This window comes from Pelobates fuscus, chromosome 1, assembly GCF_036172605.1.
Source record: "Pelobates fuscus isolate aPelFus1 chromosome 1, aPelFus1.pri, whole genome shotgun sequence".
In the NCBI taxonomy this organism is placed as follows: Eukaryota; Metazoa; Chordata; class Amphibia; order Anura; family Pelobatidae; genus Pelobates; species Pelobates fuscus.
In genome coordinates, this window is record NC_086317.1 from 23,558,810 (window position 1) to 23,585,034 (window position 26,225).

The window sequence follows — 26,225 nt, forward strand, 5'->3', positions numbered from 1 at the left end:
TTCCCTCGGTTTCTCCTTCCCAAGGGGTACCGTCGGTTGATGTTCATGTTGCTAATTTGAGGAAGTTGTGGGATCAAACTCGACAAATTCTCCTGCATAATTCCGCGTTGTTCAAGAAACACGCTGATAAGCGTAGAAGGGCGGCTCCGGTTTTTGTTCCAGGTGATAGGGTATGGCTGAGTACCAGAAACATTCGCTTCAAGGTTCCTTCTATGAAATTCGCCCCTCGTTACATTGGCCCTTACAGGGTTCTGACTCGAATTAACCCAGTTGCGTATCGTCTGGTCCTTCCATCTGCCTTACGCATTCCTAACTCCTTTCATGTTTCCTTGTTGAAGCCTCTAGTATGTAACAAGTTTTCCTCCACTGTATCCTCTCCTCGCGCTGTTCAGGTTGAGGGTCAGGAGGAGTATGAGATCAACTCCATCCTCGATTCTCGAATCTCTCGGGGGAGGTTACAATATCTTGTTGACTGGAAGGGATATGGTCCTGAGGAGAGGACTTGGGTACCTCAGGAGGATGTGCATGCTCCTCGCCTCCGCAGGGCTTTTCACTCTCGTTTTCCATCTCACCCCGGTTCCTTCCGCCCGGTGGGCGTTTCTGAGAGGGGGGGTACTGTCAGGGTACCTGTTGTCTCTACCTCAGAGGAGGTGAGACACTTAGACGTTCATCCTCTCAGAGGGGCTGACTCACTCGTTCCTCGCAGTTCTCTCGGCCGTTTACACGCCGGCCGCGAGGGACCCGCTTCCTTTTATGACGCGGCGCTCAGTAGCCGACGTCATGACGACAATCCGTTCCGACCTGTCAATCAAGTCCCGAGCACGAATCAGGACTCGTCGGGGGCGTGATTACCTATCTAGAACCAGGGTATAAAGTAGGGCTTTCTGCATTTGTTCATTGCCCTGTCGTGGTTCTAGCTTGTCTAGTCACTCAGTGCTCTTGTTATCTATTTGACTCTTTGGTTTTGACCCGGCTTGTTTGTTCTACCCTGCTTACCTCTATTACCCTTTTACTCGGCTTGTCTCTCGCTTACCTGCTCTCTCGTTCCCTCGACCTCGGCTTGTCTCTAGACCATTCCTTGCTTACTCCTTACGTTAGTCCGGCCATTCTAAGGTCCGGTATACGTACCTACCTCCTGTTTGTACTTTGCGTGTTGGATCCCTGTCCCGATCCTGACAGTACCACTAATCCCCCAAAAAATGACAGGCAGAGGCAGGCCACCCCGCAGGGGCCGTCGTGGTCGTGGTGCTGTGATTCCCTTTTGCCCTAGAATAATGCCCAATTTTCAGAGGCCACGTACCCTGAACTTGAAAAGTTCTGAGGACATAGTTGACTGGCTAACACAGGACACCCAATCTTCTACAGCTTCCGCTCGGAACCTTGATGCACCATCCTCCTCCAGCTTAGCTTCGGGCACCTCTGAAGATACCACTCACCCGCCTGCCGCCACCAACACTAGCACCACAGCCGCTTCACTTTATCTGTCAGAGGAGTTATTTACACATCCGTTTGAAGAAATGAGTGATGCGCAACCATTATTGCCAGAGGATGTAGATAACAGGGATATGTCTCAAACAGGCAGCATTACACACATGGACGGACGGTGTGATGATGATGTTGTACCCGCTGCTGCTTCCTTTGCTGAGTTGTCAGATACAAGTGAAGCGGTTGATGATGACGATGCGTCCATGGATGTCACGTGGGTGCCCGCTCGGCAAGAAGAAGAACAGGGCGAAACAGATGGGGAGACAGAGAGGAGGAGGAGACGAGTTGGAAGCAGGGGGAGGTCGTCGCAAGGAGCTAGTGGCACAGTCAGACAGCATGCATCGGCACCCGGGGTCAGCCCGACAGCACGCCAATCAACGCATGCTCTGTCCACCACCAGAATGCCGTCATTGCAGAGCTCAGCAGTGTGGCATTTTTTTTGTGTGTCTGCCTCTGACAACAGCGATGCCATTTGCAACCTGTGCCAAAGGAAACTGAGTCGTGGGAAGTCCAACACCCACCTAGGTACAACTGCTTTGCGTAGGCACATGATCGCACATCACAAACGCCTATGGGATCAACACATGAGTACAAGCAGCACACAAACTCAAAGCCGCCATGCTCCTCCTGGTCCAGCATCTTCAGCCACGTCAACCACTGCTGTCCTCCTTGCCCCCTCTCAACCATCCGCCACTCCGTCTCTCGCCTTGAGCAGTTCCCGCTCATCTGCCCACAGTCAGGTGTCTGTCAAGGACATGTTTGAGCGTAAGAAGCCAATGTCAGAAAGTCACCCCCTTGCCCAGCGTCTGACAGCTGGCTTGTCTGAACTATTAGCCCGCCAGCTTTTACCATACAAGCTGGTGGAGTCTGAGGCATTCAAAAAATTTGTGGCTATTGGGATACCGCAGTGGAAGGTACCCGGACGAAATTTCTTTGCACAAAAGGCAATCCCCAACCTGTACTCGATTGTGCAAAAGTAAGTAATGGCATGTCTGGCACACAGTGTTGAGGCAAGGGTCCATCTGACCACTGATACCTTGTGGGGATATTTATGGGATAATAATTGTAAACAGATGAGAAATTGCCCACGATTTTCAATTCTCAGATCCCTAAGAACGTTTATCGTTATAAGTGAAATGTATAACCATATACCGGTAATTAAAATCACAAATTGTTATAAAAATAGATATTTATTTCTTAACAATTTAAATAATAATGATGAGTAACATGCATGACAATAATCAATGGAATTTGAGTATAACATGAATATGTAATACAATATGGCAATAATAATTAATATGCAGTATAAAAACAATATGCAATACAAAGTGGCAGTTTACTTCCTGGTTAATACAGCATTGAATCTACAAGCTGTCAAGACAATTTACGACTTTCTTTACAGAGAGGGAAAGTTTCACAGGGAGAAGAGAAGAGAATTCCTTCCAGCGTAAAGCTATAAAAACTTTCAACTGGCAGTTTAGAAATAACCCTTGCAATGCTGGCTAGACCTCCCAAGTAGTTAAGATCTACTCCTATGTAATTTTAATAAAATAACATTTAACCAGTCATCAACCACTTCCTTGATCCAATGAGATGTGTACATGTATATAAGCAAAATTTGTCTAACAGATATTTGATCTTATATTGGAGCAATCAATACAGCATTGAATAATTGTCACGATATTCTAATTTGTGATTAATCACATAAATACATTAACGATTATATTAATCCCAGCTGCAGATGGGATGCTATAAACATATATATATATTCTTAGTAATTAAGATTTCTAAATATATGAAATCTGATCGTGAATTATTCAGTCATATATCATGCTATTAAAAATATTAATTCATTTTAATTAATTAATTAAATGCCAGTATATTTACCAGTTTAAGTAGATATTTTCTCATCAGATATTCTCAGGTAGCTAAGTGTCATGGGTCTCTTTCTCTGCATGGAGTGTAAGAGTTTCTTGGTTTCTCTGATCGCCCGATTCTGCCTGGATCTCTCTGAATCCCCAGAGTGTTGTAATGTCTTTCTCTTCAATCTTTGAATGTCCGACTCTTCCCTTGTCTTAACTTTTTAAAGGGGAAATTCCTCTAAGTGATAGCCAATCATAAATGTGGGGTGTGGTTGTTTTTCCAGGTAACAATTTCAGTATTTGGACTCTAGATGGCAGCCTTGTTCCACTACACATACCTATCCAGGAAAGAGTTAACTTTTCCTGGTGGCTATTTTTGACGTCATTTACGTTATCTATATGGTGGCTATAACTTATATTTTCTGTCAGATCAAGAGGATTTCTTCAGACTATGCGTCTCCATTTTCTGTAGTAATTCCTAATATGACAGCTTATAACACTATAGATGAACTCAAAAATACAATGAGAATCTGTTGGTATAGAAAGTAAAATTTAATTATTTAATCTCCTCTGTCACCTACGTCTGGGAATAGAATTTATTCTTATTCCATTAGTACCTAGACAGTCTGTTATCACTTGGTTTGTTTATACAAGACATTCCATTCAGCTCGGGCAAAGCGGTCAGTTTTAGAGAAAGGATAGAAATTTTGTGTCTCTTTGTTAGCTTGAAACTAACAAAATGGAGTCTTGTCTGTTCAACAATGACTTCAGAGTATACACTTTGTATTTCTATGATAGCACAAAATGTCTGCCGATATAAATACCCTGACAACCTGGTCTGCAAAGCATGGTCAGGGCAGGTATATCACCTACACTGCGCATTGAGTAAACCTGCTGACGGCTGCCAAGCATGGAATGCGTGGCTCTGCAGAGGAGTTGGTGACACCGCCACGACTTGCAGGCAGGCCTGCTGCCACCTCCTCTACTCCTCCTACTCCATCCTCTTCCATAACCTCCTCGGCTGAGTCCTCTTCTGCTGCTGCGTCTTGCTCCACATCAACAGCACCCCCTCAGCTCCCCAGGTACTATTCCACATCCCGGATACGGCAGTGTCACGCCATCTTGGGTTTGACTTGCTTGAAAGCAGAGCGTCACACCAGACAAGAACTCCTGTCCGCCCTGAACGCACAGGTGGAAAAGTGGCTGACTCCGCAGCAACTGGATATCGGCAAAGTGGTTTGTGACAACGGAACAAATTTGTTGGCGGCATTGAAGTTGGGCAAGTTGACACATGTGCCGTGCATGGCACATGTGTGTAATCTGATCGTACAACGCTTTGTGCATAAGTACACAGGCTTACAGGACGTCCTGAAGCAGGCCAGGAAGGTGTCTGGCCATTTCAGGCATTCCTACACGGCCATGGCGCACTTTGCAGATATCCAGTGGTGAAACAACATGCCAGTGAGGCGCTTGATTTGCGACAGCCCGACACGTTGGAATTCAACACTCCTAATGTTCGACCGCCTGCTCCAACAAGAAAAAGCCGTTAATTAATATTTGTATGACCGGGGTGCTAGGACAGCCTATGGGGAGCTGGGAATTTTTTTGACATGTTACTGGACGCTCATGCGCAATGCCTGTAGGCTCATACGTCCTTTTGAGGAGGTGACAAACCTAGTCAGTCGCACCGAAGGCACCATCAGTGACATCATACCATTTGTTTTCTTCCTGGAGCGTGCCCTGCGAAGAGTGCTAGATCAGGCCGTAGATGAGCGTGAAGAGGAAGAGTTGTGGTCACCATCACCACCAGAAACAGCCTTATCAGCATCGCTTGCTGGACCTGCGGCAACGCTGGAAGAGGATTGTGAGGAAGAGGAGTCAGAGGAGGAATGTGGCTTTGAGGAGGAGGAGGAAAACCAACCACAACAGGCATCCCAGGGTGCTCGTTGACACCTATCTGGAACCCGTGGAGTTATACGTGGCTGGGGAGGAAGAACATACCTTCATTGAGATCACTGAGGAGGAGGAACGGGAAATGAGTAGCTGGGCATCCAACCTTGTGCAAATGGGGTCTTTCATGCTGTCGTGCCTGTTGAGGGACCCTCGTATAAAAAGGCTGAAGGAGAACGACCTGTACTGGGGGTCCACGCTACTAGACCCCCGGTATAAGCAGAAAGTGTCTGAAATGTTACCAAATTACAACAAGTCGGAAGGATGCAGCATTTGCAAAATAAATTAAAAAGTATGCTTTACAACGGGAATCTAACAGGGGAAGAGGTGAAAGTAATCCTCCTCCTCCCACGACCACGCCGGCAAGGACAGGACGCTTTACAGACGTGTTGTTGATGGAGGACATGCAGAGCTTTTTAACCCTTAAGGACCAAACTTCTGGAATAAAAGGGAATCATGACATGTCACACATGTCATGTGTCCTTAAGGGGTTAAGTCACAGCCCTTCGGGATCCACCCTCAGAGAACGACTCGACTGACAGGTAGCAGACTACCTCGCCTTAACTGCAGATATCGACACTCTGAGGAGCGATGAACCCCTTCACTACTGGGTGTGCAGGCTTGACCTGTGGCCTGAGCTATCCCAATTTGCGATAGAACTTCTGGCCTGCCCCGCTTCAAGTGTCCTGTCAGAAAGGACCTTCAGTGCAGCAGGAGGTATTGTCAATGAGAAGAGAAGTCGCCTAGGTCAAAACAGTCTAGATTAGCTCACCTTTATTAAGATGAATGAGGGATGGATCCCGAAGGGACTGACAGTGGGCGATACATTCGACTAAAAAAGGCCTGATGAGATGAGCTGCCTTGGGCTAAAAATGGTGATGCTATGTAGGAGGAACAGTCCATATTCTGCTCTGTGTCAGTGTGTATCAGGGATCCTGAGGACAGGTGTCAATCCATATCTGTCAAGTGACCCTATGTAGGGTGAACAGTCCCTATTCTGCTCTGTGTCAGTGTGTATCAGGGTCTCTGAGGACAGGTGTCAATCCATACTTGCCAAGTGACCCTATGTAGGGTGAACAGTCCCTATTCTGCTCTGTGTCAGTGTGTATCAGGGTCCCTGAGGACAGGTATCAATCCATATCTGCCAAGTGACCCTATGTAGGAGAACAGTCCCTATTCTGCTCTGTGTCAGTGTGTATCAGGGTCCCTGAGGACAGGTGTCAATCCATATCTGCCAAGTGACCCTATGTAGGGGGAACAGTCCCCATTCTGCTCTGTGTCAGTGTGTATCAGGGATCATTAGGATAGGTGTCAATTCATATCTGCCAAGTGACCCTATGTAGGGGGAACAGTCCCTATTCTGCTCTGTGTCAGTGTGTATCAGGGTCCCTGAGGACAGGTGTCAATCCATATCTGCCAAGTGACCCTATGTAGGGGGAACAGTCCCTATTCTGCTCTGTGTCAGTGTGTATCAGGGATCATTAGGATAGGTGTCAATCCATATCTGCCAAGTGACCCTATGTAGGGGGAACAGTCCCTATTCTGCTCTGTGTCAGTGTGTATCAGGGTCTCTGAGGACAGGTGTCAATCCATATCTGCCAAGTGACCCTATGTAGGGGGGACAGTCCCTATTCTGCTCTGTGTCAGTGTGTATCAGGGGTCATTAGGATGGGTGTTCTTCCATATCTGCCAAGTGACCCTATGTAGGGGGAACAGTCCCTATTCTGCTCTGTGTCAGTGTGTATCAGAGTCTCTGAGGACAGGTGTCAATCCATATCTGCCAAATGACCCTATGTAGGAGGAACAGTCCCTATTCTGCTCTGTGTCAGTGTGTATCAGGGGTCATTAGGATGGGTGTTCTTCCATATCTGCCAAGTGACCCTATGTAGGGGGAATAGTCCCTATTCTGCTCTGTGTCAGTGTGTATCAGGGTCTCTGAGGACAGGTGTCAATCCATATCTGCCAAATGACCCTATGTAGGAGGAACAGTCCCTATTCTGCTCTGTGTCAGTGTGTATCAGGGTCCCTGAGGACAGGTGTCAATCCATATCTGCCAAGTGACCCTATGTAGGGGGAACAGTCCCTATTCTGCTCTGTGTCAGTGTGTATCAGGGTCTTTGAGGACAGGTGTCAATCCATATCTGCCAAGTGACCCTATGTAGGGGGAACAGTCCCTATTCTGCTCTGTGTCAGTGTGTATCAGGGTCTCTGAGGACAGGTGTCAATCCATATCTGCCAAGTGACCCTATGTAGGTGGAACAGTCCCTATTCTGCTCTGTGTCAGTGTGTATCAGGGTCTCTGAGGACAGGTGTCAATCCATATCTGCCAAGTGACCCTATGTAGGGGAAACAGTCCCTATTCTGCTCTGTGTCAGTGTGTATCAGGGTCTCTGAGGACAAGTGTCAATCCATATCTGCCAAGTGACCCTATGTAGGTGGAACAGTCCCTATTCTGCTCTGTGTCAGTGTGTATCAGGGTCTCTGAGGACAGGTATCAATCCATATCTGCCAAGTGACCCTATGTAGGATGAACAGTCCCTATTCTGCTCTGTGTCAGTGTGTATCAGGGTCCCTGAGGACAGGTGTCAATCCATATCTGCCAAGTGACCCTATGTAGGGGGAACAGTCCCTATTCTGCTCTGTGTCAGTGTGTATCAGGGTCTCTGAGGACAAGTGTCAATCCATATCTGCCAAGTGACCCTATGTAGGAGGAACAGTCCCTATTCTGCTCTGTGTCAGTGTGTATCAGGGTCTCTGAGGACAGGTATCAATCCATATCTGCCAAGTGACCCTATGTAGGATGAACAGTCCCTATTCTGCTCTGTGTCAGTGTGTATCAGGGTCCCTGAGGACAGGTGTCAATCCATATCTGCCAAGTGACCCTATGTAGGTGGAACAGTCCCTATTCTGCTCTGTGTCAGTGTGTATCAGGGTCTCTGAGGACAGGTATCAATCCATATCTGCCAAGTGACCCTATGTAGGATGAACAGTCCCTATTCTGCTCTGTGTCAGTGTGTATCAGGGTCCCTGAGGACAGGTGTCAATCCATATCTGCCAAGTGACCCTATGTAGGGGGAACAGTCCCTATTCTGCTCTGTGTCAGTGTGTATCAGGGCAGGGACGTTTTAGCCGCGAGGCAAACAAGGCATTTGCCTTGGGCGGCATTTTCCAGTGGGCGTCAAAAAACGCCGCCCCCAAATGCCCAGGGCAAATGACTTGTTAGCCTTGCGGCTAACAGACATGCTGGGCGGGCTGGTTGCAGGGCGGGCTGCTGGGCTAGCGGGTGGCGCTGGCGAGGGAGCTCTTCCTCTGAGCTCTCTGCTCAGCTCCCTTGCGCACCGCCTGCAGAGTGAGGCTGGGAGCCGGAATATGACGTCATATTCCGGCTCCCAGCCTCACTCTGCGGGCTGCGCACGAGGGAGCTGAGCAGACAGCTCAGGGGAAGTGCTCCCTCGCCAGCCGCCCAGCAGCCCGCCCTGCAACCAGCCCAGCAGCCCGACTGGCAGCCACTGGACTACCAGGGAGAAAGAGACCCCCCCCCAGCATTCCCAAAGGTAAGGAGGCTGGGGGGAGGTTAAATAAAAAAATATATATTGTGGCGAAACCAACTTCGCCACTGTGAGCTGGAGAAGCCTGGTTGCTCGCCTGCTCCCTTTGGACTATGGACCAGACTTGAAAAAGGTTTATTTCCCCTGCCGGAAGGTTTATTCGTGCTTTCTGCCAGGGTGTTCGGTAGATTTTATCTACCGAACCAACTACCGTACAAGGGACCACCTAGAAGATGGACTGTGCCGTCAATTGACCGCACCGAAGCTGCGGTTAGCCGCAGCTTAATTGACAAACGCTGGGTGGCCTTTGTTCGTTTGCCGAACACGTGGCAGCGGCCATTTTAACTCCCGAACGGCCAGCGGTGCTCAGCGCTCAAACTATGGAACTGTAAACGGACGCTTAATTGCACGAACACCGCTGAGCCGTCCGTCCGTCTGAGCCGTGCACCCAGACCTGAGCTATCTGGGGATATGTTACATGTCTGTGTGTAATGGATTAAAAGTAACTTTATACATTTTAAAGCATAATACTGTATTTAGGTTCCCACATGTGTAATGGAGTCTGGTCTCTGGCCTGGGAGATAATTGGATTACTTCTCCAATTATCTCCAGGGCAGAAGGGAGGAAACCAAGATGCATTGTGGGAATGTTTACTGCTGTGTGTCTGTAATTGGTTTATGTCTGTCCTTTGTTACAGTCTTCCATTTGGTCCCCTAGGGGAGTGTCCACCAGGTGGGAGACCTGCATAAATACTGGGCAGGTAGCCCTGAGTAAAGGAGTTGCTGTTTAACCCTGAAGCTGGAGTGTTGTCTCTTTCTTGGGGGGAAAGGGGACTGTATGCCGACTGCCAGGAGTGTAAGCTGTTCGTATTGCTTTTCCTGTTCGGCTGCTTCCAGGGTTCGTGTGTCTGCTGTTCGAGAGTTGGTGAATCCGTGCAGTTTGGGAGTTCGGGAAATTGGTGCTTACAGTAGCTGCTGGTTTATCTAAAGGGGGATTATCGCCTAAACTGGGTTTTATCCCCTTTTGAGCAAAACGGTCCGTTACAATTGGTGGCCGCGGTGGGATCGTTCCTACAGCCAGAAGGACAGCTACAGGAAACACCATTTCTTTGGATTTACAAGTGGGGGCAACGCATGTCCCAGTACAGCGACTCTAAAAGCAACAGAATGGAACCAGCAGTGTTATACGAGGAGGAGGACCTGGATCGCCGGGATGCATTAAGGAAAAGCATCTGGTACCAGGCCCTGGATGTACAATACCAGCGGGGTGAGAGTCTCCCCAGTGAAGAGCAGCGGTTGCAGAAGCAAGTGGCCCTGCGGATGCCCTTCCTGGGAGAGCAGCCCCTGGAGAAATGGGTGAAGGAATTGGAGCTCCGAGTATGGCAGGAGATTTGGCTGGAAGATGCCTACCAGGCACTCTGGTGGTATATGGCACAGTATATACCCTGGACAGCCGAGCATGACAAGCCAGAGGGAGAGGAGTTTGATGGTCCTGGCTTGTTATGGGAGTCCTTTGCAGAGACGGACTTCGGGAGCCCTGCGCAGACCAGACTTCAGGACATTTTATACACAAGGGAGGCTAGGCATGACTGGGATGACCCCCATGAGGTAGGGCAAGACCTGCTTCACCTAGCAACCATGGAGTGGGAACTGGAGCAGGACTACCGAGGTCTCTTCCACTCCATTGAGAAGATTCAGCAGGACAGCAAGGTGACAGATCCAGTTCCAGACCCATTCAGCTGGGAAGATATTGTTGAGATTTACTGGGAGGAACCCCAGGCGGCAGGTGGAGATGGGACCAAGGTCTCTCCACCGGTATTGCAGGGAATTGGGAGCCCAATCTCCATTCCCCAGCGGCAGGCTGAGTTACAGGGGGCAGAGACAAGTGGTCCTGTCCCCCAGCAGCAGTGTACCTTGCAGGGAGAGGAGAGCAGCGTCCTCCCTTCCCAGCGGCAAGGTGAGCTACAGGGATGCTGGGCGGTCGGCTCAGATCCCCAGCGGCAGTGTGATATACAGGGAATTGGGAGCCCAGTCTCCATTCCCCAACGGCAGAGTGTCCTACCGGGAATAGAGAGCCCAGTCTCCTTTCCCCAGCAGCAGAACTCTGTATTGGGAGCAGAGACAGTCGGTCTCCCTCCCCCGCGGCTGGAAGTATGTATGGGAGAGGAGCTGGTTACCCCCTCTCCCCAGCGGCAGCTTAATGTACCAGGGGGAGACAGTAAGCCCCACAACTGTGCAGATGGGACCGTGGTCTCTGCACATACAGCACAGGGGGTAGGGATGGTCGGTCCTGCCCCCCAGCGACCGGGCTGTTTAGCCAAAGAGGAGACAACCGGTCTCTCTTCCCAGTGGCAGCCTGATTTCCAGGAGGAGGTGATGGTGGATCCCTCCACCTTACAGCAACCAGCGTCCTGGGGAGTGGAGGCATCCGGCCTCCCTCTCCTCCACCAGCCAGAGGTACCTGAGGTAGTGGACCTCATAGATTTGTCCTGGAGACACACACAGATGGCAGGTGGAGATGGGACCGAGGTCTCTCCACCGGCCCTACAGGGATGCTGGGTACCCGGCCCAGATCCCCAGCGGCAGTGCATCTCACAGGTAGAGGAGACAACCGGTCTCTCTTCCCAGCGGCAGCCTGAGTTCCAGGAGGAGGTGATGGTGGATCCCTCCACCTTACAGCAACCAGCGTCCTGGGGAGTGGGGACAGCCGTCCTCCCCCTCCCACCGCAGCAGGAGATACCGGGTGAGGGGGAAAACAACCCTAACCACACTGGCACAGATGGGACCGCAGTCTCTGTGCCAGTCCTACAGGGATGCTCGATGGGCGGTCCAGATCCCCAACCTTCCCCGCAGGGATACCAGGAGGAGGTAAGCAAGCCTTCCCCTCCCCTGCTACATCCCGACCGGGTCCTGGGGGCAGTGGATGAGCCTATGATACCCACTGACCCCCTTCCAGCTGAAGAGCTGGCATCCGGGCAGAGTGTTGCTAGCCTCTGCCCTCCCTTTTTCCCTGGTCCAGAGCCTGATTTACCGCAGGCTAACCCAGCGGAAGAGCTGGCAGCAGAGCAGAGCGCCGCTGGCCTCTGCCCCCCAAGTAACCCCAGCTGTCTGCCTAGCTGCGCCAGGGAGACCAAGGAGGCTGAACTGTCCCACTACAACCTGGAACCTACAGGCCAGTACCATTTATTGTGGGGGGTTACTCTGTGAACTGTTTACTGTGGGTGGGCTGCCCGACTAACCTAGGTACTGACCGGCAGAAGGTCAGGTACCTGTTTAGTCTTCCCCCCAAAGGGAAGATGTGTGACGAAGTGCCCTTCGCCACTTGGGCCTGGAGAGGACTGCTTGCCAGCCTCTTGCCATGTGATTATGGTCCCTGGGAGATTGGGCCCTTTTAAAAAACGTATTCGGCCCTAACAGAGTGCATGTCACTCATTCTGGCCCTTTAAACACAGTGGGGCCATTCGGTACTTGCCCTGTGTGAGCGGTGATACCCCCAGATAGCTATGCCATGGAGCCTATTCATATAATGAAAGACTATGGGAAAGACTTTAGCTCCATGGCAATTGAACTGTGTGAATAGGATCTGCCCGCTATTCGGTAGTTTTGTGCGTTCAGATCCCAGCTATCTGGGGATATGTTACATGTCTGTGTGTTATGTATAAAAAGTAACTTTATGTATTTTAAAGTGTTTTACTGTCTTTGTGTAACCATGTGCTCAATGGAGTCTGCCTCTATCCCTGGATAATTGGATTACTTCCCCCCATTGTCTCCAGGATAGAGGCCTCTGTAAAACCTGTGTGAGCCAGATTTAGCCATGCTGACAGGGGTTTTAAAAGATACTTTACTAACTTTTGAACCCCTGGTCTGATTCATTTTTTAATATGATGTTCCCCTGAATGGATTGATTGTGGATATGTATTTTTATGAGAATGTGATGTATGGTTTTAAAGTTACCGAGTATGTGTGGAAACTGTATTTTTACTGTATGTAATAATTATGTTAATTGCTTATCTGAGGGGAGGGGATGTGTGGGTTGTACTGTTACTTGATTGGTTGTTTTATGCCTCCCCCTGGGTGTGTCCTGTATGTGCACAACTGTAATAAAAAGCAGGCTGGGTGTTCCAGACCTGAGACCACTGCTTGACCCTCAACACGGAGCCTTGTCTCGTTCTTGGGGGGATTCACTGTATGCTGTTGGAGATTGATTGCTAGGAGTGTAAGCTGATGTCTGCTTTTCCTGTTCATCTGCTAGCAGCTATTCGTGAGGTTCCAGTTTGGAGTGCTATTTTGTATCCAGTTCGGGAGTTTGGTGTTCTGCAGTAGCTGTGCCTGTCTCTCAGAAAGGGGCATATCGCTTAAACTGGGTTTTATCCTCTTGTAAGTGAAACGGTCCGTTACATATATATGTTAATGTTAGTGTTTGTGTGTGTGTGTGTGTGTCTGACTGTGTGTGTGTCTGACTGTGTGTGTCTGTTAGTGTGTGTGTGTGTGTCTGACTGTGTGTGTTTGTTAATGTGTGTCTGTTAGTGACTGTGTGTGTTTGCCTGTTAGTGTGAGTGTGTGTCTGGTAGTGAGTGTGTGTGTGTCTGCTAGTGAGTGTGTGTCTGTTAGTGTGTGTGTCTGTTAGTGTGTGTGTGTGTGTGTCTGACTGTGTGTGTGCCTGTTAGTGTGTGTCTGACTGTGTGTGTGTGTCTGACTGTGTGTGTGTTTGCCTGTTAGTGTGAGTGTGTGTCTGTTAGTGAGTGTGTGTGTGTCTGCTAGTGTGTGTCTATTAGTGTGTGTGTGTGTGTGTGTGTGTCTGTGAGTGTGTTTGCCTGTGAGTGTGTGTGTGTCTGTTAGTGAGTGTGTGTTTCTGTTAGCTAATGTATGCGTATCTGTCAGTGAATGTGTGTGTATTTAGAAGGCGGGGCGGGGGGAAGGGTTGGGTGGGGGGGGGGCGCCTGAGTTTTGTCCTGCCTAGGGCAGCACAAAACCAGGATACACCACTGTTTCAGGGTCCCTGAGGACAGGTGTCAATCCATATTTGCCAAGTGACCCTATGTAGGGGGAACAGTCCCTATTCTGCTCTGTGTCAGTGTGTATCCGGGTCTCTGAGGACAGGTGTCAATCCATATCTGCCAAGTGACCCTATGTAGGGGGAACAGTCCCTATTCTGCTCTGTGTCAGTGTGTATCAGGGTCTCTGAGGACAGGTGTCAATCCATATGTCAAGGTGTCAATATGTCATATGTCAGGTGTCAATCCATATCCATTGTGATTTAGGAATGTTAGGTGATTTATGCCCTTTATGGATTAAAACCAGACTCTGCATCAACTGTGTAATTTTCCATGGGAGTTTTGCCATGGATCCCCCTCCGGCATGCCACAGTCCAGGTGTTAGTCCCCTTGAAACAACTTTTCCATCACTATTGTGGCCAGAAAGAGTCCCTGTGGGTTTTAAAATTCGCCTGCCCATTGAAGTCTATGGCCGTTCGCGAACTTAAAATTTTATGTTCACAACATCACTATCACTGACAGACAGACACACACTCACAGACACGCACTGACAGACACACACGCACAGTTTCCCCCAACACTCAGAGATAATTTTTAAATTTTAATTTAAATCCACCTAGCCTCCCTACCTTTGGGAGAGCTGGGTGGAGTTTTTTACCTGGGGTCCAGTGGTGTGCTGTTCGGGCTGTTTGGGCAGGGAGGGATGCAGCAGGCTGAGCTCGCGCGCCGCAGAGTGATGCCAGGAGCCGGAATTTAAGTGCTCATTTGCTGCCCGCCTGGAGCTCTGCTAGCGGCCCGCCCCGAGGCTAACAAGGTATTTGCCTGGGCATTTGGGGGTGACGTTTTTTGCCGCCTCCTGGAAAGTTCCACCTCGCGGCAAATACAGCGCTGACTTCATATCTAATTTTAGAGTAAGAGCAAGGACATTAGTGTTTCTAGATGACAAAATACAAAGGAAACTAAAAACACTATATATTAAGATATGTTGTTTCCTAGACACTTTAAATCAGCCCCTCCCTCTCCCCCCAATTCCAGTACTGGAAGGGTTAAATTGATTAAACTCGCCTTTATTACAGTAAACATTTAACATCTGCAGTAGCAATACGTGAGCACAGCCAGCATACAGACGCCTGAACCCTCAGTTTTGGTCAAAACTCTCACCATAACCACTAAAACAGGCTGTTGTGCTTATAGTGCTTAGAGACACCCTTTATAGGGACGCTTTAGGCAGGAAACCGCTACAATTTAATGTAGTGGTTTTGGTGCATTATCCTTTTTTCACCAACAATAAAAACATTGCTTTTGCTAAGAAATCCCCTGCTGTCACTCAGACCGAGAGCTGCTGGAGGCACTTAGTCCTTCAGATCTTCAACTTACTTGTACTTCTTAGATATCCATGGAACTGGCAGAGTTATCTCTCTAGGAAGCATTAGACTGAACTAGAGATCATCAATCCTTTAGTTTAACAATTGAAGAAGCCGCTGTTCTGTAAATCTTTCCTTTATTATGGCATATGCGTTATGGGGTACAGAATAGAGAAAGGAGGTACATAGGGATAACATACGTGGATGCTAACAGGATGGTTTGTGTTACACTCCTAAGAAAGACTGCCATAGTTTTATATTTTTTTATAACATGAATAACCACAGCGTTTCAGGTAAGTTAAGTGTCACAAAGTAAAACAACATTAGCTGAGGTGAAAAAGTGACGTTTAGTAGGTATCATTATAACCCACGTTAATGTTAATGTTATCCAGCTGGTTTGTGCTTCACATTTAGGAAGGACTGCGATCTTTACTTGTTAAACATGAAGAGACATAGTGTTACTGACAGTACAGATTAACTACTAGCAGACAATGATGCACTCGATTAATTTTAAGGGATTTATAGGCTCTTCAAGCATCACAATGTTCCTAAGCTATGTGTGATATTACAGGCTTTAGTATACATATAAGGTTACGGTTAGTTACAAGCTGGAGACTATGTGTATGGGGGATAGCCCCCTTTAAATGCTAGGGTTAAGAATGTAAGCTTAATTTGCAGATTATTAGGCAGGTTGAGGCTTCTCACATGTTATATTAATTACAAGTTGCCAGACATGGTGAGTAGGGCGTGCATACGTACAAAATGGACGTGTAAGCTTAGTTTGCACATTGTAATTAGGCTCAATCTGTTTAACCCGTCCCGTGAGTTGCGAGATGGAAATAAATCTTACTAGCCCCACTAGTTCCACTTTGCTATGGCAAATAATAATGCATAACAAATAGTGCATAGCAAATAATAGAGATGCATATCCCATCAAGACAAGTTAAAAAGTAAGATTACGTTAGGCTAGCTAGGGACAGCAACTCAACATCATAAACATCAGAAGGCTATGCATTAAGTTGAGAGACATAAGTGGTAACAGGTTTCATAATATTAACCCTCACATAGCCAGTGTGGAGAGGCATATTCTGGCCGACCGGGGCGTGGAGGGAGTCCTTACAGTGCGACGTGAAGAGCAAAGGTGCCCCGAGTCCACAGTACAGTCCCCTTGGGCTCATGCCGGTTCCAGGTTTGCAGTTTTGCGGCCTCAGCCCGCTGATGGGCATGTAGTGTGTGTCCGACGTCGGGCTGCAGTGACTTGCTGCAAAACAGGCAATGATACAGGTGTCGCTGTAGGCCATGGCTGGTCAGAAGGCCTATGTTGATTTGCCGTAAGCTCGGTCGCCATTGGGGTCTGGAATGTCTGCGCCCCGAGTCCCCTGGAGTTCGCTGCGAGCGGGCGATGCCCCGCCACGGTCCCTGCAGTGGCTTCTCTGCGGTCGAGGGCCACTGGTCTTCGGCCTGAGTAGGTGCTCTTGCCCTGTGCCATTGGGCCCATCATCAGGTCCGTGGGCCCAGGGTTCCGCCGGGTCCCAAGCTTCTCCCTGGGTGTATGGCAGGCTGTGGGGGGGGGGGGGGGATCCCTCCCTGTGAGCGCCCAGCTCAGAAGAAGAGTGAGCGGGCCCCATGACCGCGGCATCCACAGGTGTGGTAGTTGGTGAGTGTCAGGTGCCAGGGGTAGCTTCGGGTATGAGGGCCTCCGTGTGGCATAGCCCCGTGTACAGATAGGAATGAAGGCAGTTGGAAGGCCTGTGCTCGAGGCTGCTTGTGGTGTGCACATGGTCTCCGCCATTTTGTGTGCAGGTCTCAGGCTGTACGACAGCGGTGTCTCAGGAAGCTGTGGAGGCTGGTTTAGTTTTATGTGGACCGGGATCACCCCCTGGTCCAATGTGGGGGAAGCAGGACCGGGTCCGCAGGCTTTCCATTCGTGTTGGGCTCCGTCGGGCGGGTTAGTGATGCGGCGGCCGTCCGCCTCACTCACCGCCAGTATAGGTCCCGCCTGGTGCAGCGGGCCCCATCCTCCGAGGGACTAAAACTGCGAGAGCAAGCCTCTCCTCGGCTCGGGCAGCCCGGGTACAACGATGGTCGCAGGAAATTGCCGGTAATTCCCACCAATATTGCGATTTGTAGGCTAGTTGTGGCCCTGTTTGCAGGAGCCGAGCTGTCTTGCGACCGCTCAGCTTGGCGGCCCGGCCCCGCCCCCCGAAGCCGCTGTTCTGGCCCTGGATTTTACAGGTAAAATTAATAGCTTTTTAAAAAAAAAAAAAAAAAAAACACATTTAACTAAGGGGAGACCTGCATCCAAAGTAAACAAAAAAAAGGAAAACACTCGTAAAGCAGAACTCTCACAGTTTAGGGAATTTGCCGAATGACAGTACTGCTTTAAGGTTAAAAACACATTTATTTCTAATATTGGCATATTCTGTTATGGGTGGCATCTTGTGGTGAATTATCAAAACTGCTAGTCCCAACTGTAAAGCTAAATCACTCAAGTTAAGGATGACATCTTGTGGTGAATCACAAAATTGCTAGTCAAAAACAAAAACAAAAATCCAAACTATGGCGTGTTAGTATCCAAAAGGCTATTATAGAACAAAAATACATACGTTCAGGGTTATCCACAAAAGTTTGAATTGTCAGGAATTCAAAGGGAATTTTAAACCTAAATAGCCAAACTGAGATGAAAATTGGCTTGCAAATATTACTGATTTTGCTGTTTAGGCCTAAAATTTGGAATTCACTTGAGATTCCCAACATTTCACACTATAGTGAATAAGAGCTTTAGGAATAAAGACAGTTGTCACGGCACAGCCCAAACCCTGCAGACCACAAGGTGTAACTGCCCCTTGGAGAGACATGGCTGGGTTTGAACTCACAGCTCCAGCATCTCAGTCAGGTTCTCTGCCATGATACCCCCCATGGGGTTCAGTTTCTGTTTGCATTTTTCTGCTTCCTGACCCCTTGGATTAAATAGCACTGATTCACCTGCAGCCCTTTTCCAATTAGGATGAGCTGCACCTAATTACCGGCTGTAAAAGCCAGCCCTGCCTGAAACCTAGAATCTGGTCATTTTGCCTGTTTGGTGTTTCCTGATGGATCTTTGATTTGCTACTGACTGATTTCCTGGACTCTGACCTCTGCCTGATTTACTGACTTTGTTACTCCGCTGCCAGCCATAAGTCCCCTGGTGACTGTTACATAATGACCAGATCGTTACCATGGAGATGTTGAATGTCCTGACTACCCTCACACAGCAAGTGACCCTCCTGTCCCAAACCGTAAGTGAATTGCAGCGTGGTTTTGCTGAGTTGAAGGGGAACACACACACCATGCTCCTGAACCTGATCTTGCATTACCTGACAAGTTCACTGGGAAAAAGACTGAACTGCAATCATTTATCACAGCCTGTGAACTGCTCTTCACTTTAAAACCACACACATACCCCAATGATCATGTGAAGGTGCGCACTACAATTTCCCTGCTGTCAGGTAAACCCAAAGCCTGGGCACACCAACTCCTGCACTGCAACAGTCCAATACTGGACTCATGGGACTCCTTTGCTGCAGCAAATTGTGCATTATACCATGACCCCCTGAGATCCTCTGGCAAGGGAGAAGACCAGTGCAGGATTATACTACAGATTTCCGGGAGCTAGCTGCTGACACCGGTTATAATGAGACTGGTCTAATAGAGCAATACAGATTGGGTCTGTCTGAGGCATTAAAAGATTAACTAGCCAGAGTTGGGGTACCCACTTCTTTGGAAGATCTGTTCCTTCTGGTCACCCAGTTAGATCGCCGGTTCAGAGAAAGAAAGCAGGAGCAATCTGAAACCAGCTTTTTGCCCCATCAACGTTCCAAACCTGCTGGTGAGACCTATACCCCTATCCCCACCATGGACACAGAGGAACCCATGCAAATTGGAACATTGAATACCATGCTCACGGTAAATGAAAAAGCCAGAAGGAGAGCCAAAGGCCTTTGCTTCTATTGTGGCAAGGGAGGCCTCTACATCAGCTATTTCCCTTTGAAACACCTTTGTTGCTGTGGTATAACCCTGCATGCTAATGTACCAAAAAGACCACCTAACCAGACCAATAGCACCATCACAGCCCTGGCTAACCCTGCTCCTGTTCCAGAGCCTCAAAGGGAGGCTGCTGTGGCTAACTTCCAATCCTCAGCTTCTGTCTCCCCTAACGTTTCCTGCTCTAACACAGAGGATCTGTCCCCAGACTGTGTAATTGCCTCCAATGGAACCGTGGTCCGCAGGCAAGATCTAAAGGTCTTTGAGCAGGCTCTTAATGCCAGAGCTGCATCCCCTTCTCTCCTCCTTGCCTCCAATGCCTTCTCGAAGAAGAATAAAAACCTGCAAAATGTTCCCTTTTGGAACACTCTCAGATTCTGATGACTATTTTGATTTCCTGTCTGAATCTGAACTGGACTATTTGACACCATGTCTGTTCGATGCCGGCGGTCACTCCTTGTGGTGGGGGGGAGGGGGAGGGGGCACAGCCCAAACCCTGCGGACCGCAAGATGTAACCTTGCTCCAGCATCCCAGCCAGGTTCTCTGCCATGATATCCACCAGGGGGATCAGTTTATGTTTGTATTTGTCTGCTTCCTGACTCCTTGCCTGGATTAAACAGCACTGATTCACCTGCAGCCCTTTTCCAATTAGGGTGAGCTGCACCTAATTAACAGGCTGTAAAAGCCAGCCCTGTCTGAAACCTAGCATCCCATTGATTATCTACCACAGTGTACCGGTACAGGGCTCTCTTCCAGCCCCGGGTCTGCGTGAGGGTGAGTGTCGGGTCAAGTCCTTCCCCCACCTGGGGTATGCAAAGGATCGTGGAGGTATGCGTTTATGGCAGATATTCCTTGCGCGGCTGATGCAGGAGGGCAGTACCTCGAGGTGCTTTCAGCCCGGGAGGGCGAGCAGCCCGGTGGGTAGTTGGTTGTGTGAGGGGCGACAGGTACGGGAGATTTTCGTCCAGCACCAGGCCTTAATGAGAGCCCACATCCTCTGCCCATGGACTAGGTACCTTTGTATGGCCAAGTCCTGGCCCCCCAAGGGGCAGTTGGAAAATCGAGGTGACATCTGCCACCTGCGGCGTGCGATCCTCCCCCTGTGTGGTCGATGTCTTGAGGTCATGCCTCTAATGGCTTTTGGCCTAGGTGGGCGATCGTTGGTGAGGCTTTAGGATGGGTAAGTTGCCCGGAGGGGTCTCTCCCGCTGCCTTCTCCGTTCCCTGGTTGGATCGGACGGCAATGGAATGGGTCTGTAGCTTGTCCCAGAATGCCTGGAATAATGTGTCCAGTCTGAATTCGAGGGTGTCTGTGATGAGCCTTCGTGCCTGTGTGAAGATTTGTGATGCTTGTGGTAGGGCCATTTTGTGAGGTCGGAGTACCTTGAGGCGTCTGCTGTGATCAGTAAGTTGGGGCAGCAGGTAGTGCAGTAGTCTGTTCTCCCAGTGGGGATCGGGATAAGCCCCACCGGCCCAGAGGGGGGGGGGGGTAGGAGATCAGTAGAGTCCGGTGTCAGGGAGAGTCTCTCCCTGGCTCCAACTTTAGTAGTCAGAGGGGTGTCCTTCGATTCAGTAGCGCACCCCCGATGTGGGTAGTCCACCCTGGTAGTTCCATGGATTTGGCTGCACACACCGCTGACCGCGTTCGACTGAATAAAGATGGTTGTACGAACGGCGGCCACCCAGCGGTCGACAATTTACCTACAGCAGCCTCCCAGCCTGGGAGGTAAATTAGCCGCACACTTCCACTTCTGTGTCGTCCGCCTGTGTAATACTTGGTTCAGTAAGCCCCATTTACTGAACCAAGTGGGAAAAAGGCACTTACACAGTATTTTACAGGTCTGGGGACATAGTCTTAAAGGGGCATTGTTCACCAAAGTCACAATGTGCCCACAGACAGTTCTTAAAGGGCCATACACCCCAGGGCCATAGTCACATGGCAGGAAGCTGGCAAGTAGTCCTCTCCAGGCCCAAGTGGCGAAGGGCACTTTGTCACACCTATTAAGGGTTAAAGGGACACTATATGCACCTAGACCACTTCCACTCATTGATGTGGTCTGGGTGTAGTGTTCCAGGTCTCTTAACCCTGAAATGGTAATTATTGCAGTTATTTAGAAACGGCAATAATTACTACCCAGGGCTAATTCCACCTCTAGTGGCTGTTTACCAGACAGCCACTAGAAGGACTTCTGGGTCGTTAGGCAACTTTTGGTGGCCTGAGTGACGCTGGACGTCTAGCGTCACCCAAAACCGCATAGGAAACCATTGTAATCCTAATGCGAGCTACGTCAGCCAGCGTGGGAGGAATGGAGGTGGAGTCAGGTAAGTGGCAGAATGGGTTTTTAGCCCCTTCTGCACCACGGGGAGGGGAGCACTCTCGAGAACTATAGTGCCAAGAAAACGACTTTTATTTTGATTTCCTGACACTATAGTTTACCTTTATTAAGTGTGTAGGGGATTCTAAAAAATAAACCCTTTCTGTCTCATTAAAGATTTTGCCTTTTAGCCTTTTAGATTTTGCTCAAAACAGCAAGGTGACTTTTTAGTGTTGGACGCACCAAAGAGGTTTTACCATGACATGGCAGGTGAGCTTACACTTTAATGACCATTGGAGTGATACTTAAAATATCCTATTTAAATGTCCATAAGGGTTTGGGATAGTGCGCATGTAACATATTTGTCTTTGTTCTATGTATTTGGGCTGATGAGTATTGCAGTCATAGGTGAGCCCAAGAGTTGTGGGAGTTTGATTGCAGGGCTTAATTTCTTGTGATTGTATTTGCTTCTGTATTACACAGCCAAGTTACAGTGTTATTAGGGGTTAATTAGTGTGCATGGGTTTAGGAAAATACCCCTTTCTGTCTCATTAGAGATTTTACTGTTTTACTGCAAACAGCAAGGTGAATTGTTAGTTTAGGTCTCACTTAAGAGGTTTCTTTCTCTTGACGTGGTAGGTGGGCTTACACCTAATGGTCATTGGAGTGATACTAACAAAATTCCAGTTTTTTAAATGTATTTAGGGATTTGAAAAACAAAAGAAAAAAGAGGCGGGAGAATGATTGATTGAAGAATCGATGGGCTAAAGGGGTTGGACATGAACCCAAAAAGTGAATGAACATAAGTAGAGAAATTAAGAATGATTAGATAATAAAACATAACTTTTAATGTGTCAATTGGTAAAAATGGTTGTTTTATGGCCACTAGGTGGCGACAAAGTATAGCCACACAGGAAATATCATAATGGTGCACAATGTTACAAAGTTATAGTGCTAACTAAGTAAACACAAAATATATACAAATACTGGTAGTGACCAGAGAAGAGAGAGAGTGTAATGTGTCACTAATATCTTTAGGATATATGAAGTGCCACCGTTGTTACACTGTGCCAGGGGAACCCCTTAGCTAATCAGTACTCAATCTCTGGGTAACAAATACTAAATTATATCGAGAAGTCCAAGGGAGGACTAATAGTACAAAGTAAGCAGTGGTACAGGTACCATATCGCTTGTGATAGGGATAGTAAGCGGCCAGTTGTCTGATTTGTGCTGCAGTGGGCATTTGTGCTACAGTCTATGAGACTAGTGCCAGCTATGGCAGATATGCAGCCCTGCTTCCCATCATTATACCAAAATGCTATAGATATAACAGCTTGGTGTCTTAAAAAAAATCCAACACACACTAGATAAGCAGTTTACGACTGCATGAAGTAAAAAATTAGGTCATGAGTTATACTGCTCCTAATTACGCTGATCTGTGCCTTCGAGGGCACCTGTAAATGCCGAAAATATTGTCTTTCTAGCTGTCACTTGTGGAGCAGTATTCTAAAGTTCAGTTCACTCGGGTCCAGCTGCGTCTGAAGTATATGCAGCACGGAAGTCTATTACACGTGCGTGCAGCACGGTAGCCTGTAGCAGAGTATCTGTTATGCGTCTGCAGATTGACCACGAGTGATAAGTGGAGCCACTGTTATAGTGAGATTTCTGTGGGAAAAGCAAGTCTTATGGCTTGGCTGGTGTGTGTATTTGTGTTTAGCAATGTATTAACTATCCACTTACTTCAGGGGGATAGGGTTTTCATCCACATTTTTTTCCCCCTAACACAACTCTCTTTGTATGTACTTTACAAGTAACACCAAGCCTCCATTGCAAGCCAGTAACCAACCTCATGCTGATGAGTTTCATTAACAACAAAACAGCTGTCCGTGAGTGGTTCACTGGCTTTGCTCCTTTTCCTGAGTTGCGTTTCAAAGCTGTTGTATACAGCAGACACATACTCCAAAGAATCCATGGATAAAGTGGAATTATGCGGCAAAAATGTGGTTCTTTGTTGAGCTAATTTGCATATGCCTACCCAGAATCCCTTGCAGTAGTGAGAGCACTGTTAGTGAGATTTCTGTGGGAAAAGCAAGTCTTATGGCTTGACTGATGTGTGTATTTGTGTTTAGCAATGTATTAACTATCCACTTCAGGTGGAAGGGGTTTTCATCCACACTTTTTTCCTCACCACAACTCTTTTGGCGTGTGTGCGTGTAATCTATATAACAAACGTAAAATATTTTTCATAATATTAAATCATTTTAAAACTTTATCCAAAATGTGGGGTAAAACAAGATGGTGTCGAGTCCCTGACCTACCTCTTTATATAACCCCTGTGTGCTCCACCTACTGGTTGGAGGTGGCTGGTCATGTGATCCCAGCCACCTATTTAAATCCAGCACACCAGTCAGTGCTTGGTTATATCGCTTATCGCTTTATACCTGCCTATTGCCCTAATTTCTAGCTTATGTTCCTGATCCATGATTCCCTGGATGATTGCTCCTGCCTGCTTCCTGACCTAACTCCAGATTGATTGACTACTTCTGCCTGACTGCAGTTTTCTTTACTTTTCCTGCTCCTGCTTCCTGGAATTCTTCTATTCATTAAAGGCCTCCACGCCACCACAGACCCTTTGGGACCCTGCCTCCACTTCCAGGTGCTCCTAAGGGTTGTGATAGTAAGGGAGTGCTGTTCCGCTGCAATTGGGTTCCATCACCTCTGCAAAATCCCCAGGTGGGTGTTACACAAGGCCAAAGTAATTGATTTTTTTGTATAACTATATTTTATGACGTTACACATTTAAAACACAAACTAACATACTCACAAACTACAGATATCCAGCATACTGATATTTTCTGACTTCAGTGTTTTGAGTACTTAATAATTCACAGGTCTTTACTCTATAAATATTATTATACAGACTTTGATTTACAAAATCAGAATTGTTGCCATATTTGTTACTCCAATAATATCACATGTAAGGCTGGAAAGGAGAAGAGCAATGGGTAAACAAAACCAATTTGCATTTTCACATACAGTTGTGCTCAAAGGTTTGCATACCCTTGGAGAATTGGGAATATATGTACCACTTAAAAAAAAAAAAAAAAAAAAGCAGATTTATTTTATTTCTTGTGGAATTCGTATTCATCTATAGATTATAACAGAATGGCATAATCATAAAACAAAACATGACAACAAAATAAAAAATGACCCTTGTTCAAAAGACTGCATACCCTTATTTTTGTTAATACTGTGTATTGCCCCCTTTAGCATTAATGACAGCGTGCAGTATATTGTAATAGTGGCATATTTTGTATGAGGCCCCTAATTCTTGCAGGTGGTATAGCTGCCCATTCGTCTTGGCAAAATGCCTCCAGGTCTTTGGTCGTCTTGCATGAACCACATGTTTGAGATCTCCCAATAGTGACTCGTTGATATTTTTGAATTCTTTATTTTTGTGTGCATGAAAGGTAACAGACATCTTTCCTCGCCACAACAGCGTTTGGAAAGCGAAGCATTACACAGTTACTATACAGTTATGGCATGAAAACAGTGCACATTTTTTTTTTTTTAGTGACAGTATGTTGATATAGACATGCAGATTGCCGAATGTTGGAGCTAGAGGTATGCAAGATTTAACGAATTAATAAACATCAACTAAAATAACGTACGAGTGGACCAAAAGGTTAAAGCGTTGGTTTCAGGTTTATAATGCTAACAGTGCTTAGCATCAGTGAGCCACCACCTAGCTTCAAAGTGTGGATGGTATTCTTTTCACTATAGGCCTTGTTGACCCCTCTCCAAACATAGCGCTTATGGTTGTGAGCATAAAGCTCTATTTTGGTCTCGTCACTGCAAATTACAGTGTGCCAGAAGCACTGGTGCAGTAAAGGCTTTTTTCTGGCATCTCGACCATGCAGTACAGTTTCGTTCACGTATCGTCATATTGTGCTCCTTGAAACAACACCACCATCTATTTCCAGAGCAGCCTGTATTTCTCCTGAGGTAACTTGTGGCCAGGGCCGGACTGGCCCACTGGGACACCGGGAAATTTCCCGGTGGGCCGGCACACTAGGTGGCCGGTGCGCGGCCGCCTAGTGTGCACCAGCCCGGGCCGCAATTACAGGGTGACCGGCAGGAGGGGATGCGCTCCCCTCCTGCCGGTCACAGAATGTAGCGTGGCCGGGCTGGCAGACCAGGTAGGGGCAGTGGCACTGGGCCAGCCTCTTCACCTGGGGGGCCCCCCGAGGCTGGCCCTGCTTACACCCGGCGGGCAGGCAGGCAGGCTGGCCGGTGCGCGAGGGAGCACTCTCCCCTGAGTGCTTCCTCTTCAGCTCCCTCGCGCACCGCACTGATACCGGAGCCGGAAGATGACGTCATCTTCCGGCGCCGGTATCAGTACGCGGCGCGCGAGGGAGCTGTAGAGGAAGCACTCAGGGGAGAGTGCTCCCTCGCGCACCGGCCAGCCTGCCTGCCCGCCGGGTGACCGGCCCCCCTGGAGCCCAGCAGCACCACTGGACCCCAGGGAATCCCCTCAGCACTCCAAAAGGTAAGGAGGCTGGGGGGATTAAATAAAAAAAAATGTGTTAGTGTTACTGTGAGTGTTAGTGTGTGTGTGTGTGTGTGAGTGTTAGTGTTACTGTGAGTGTTAGTGTGTGTGTGTTAGTGTTACTGTGAGTGTTAGT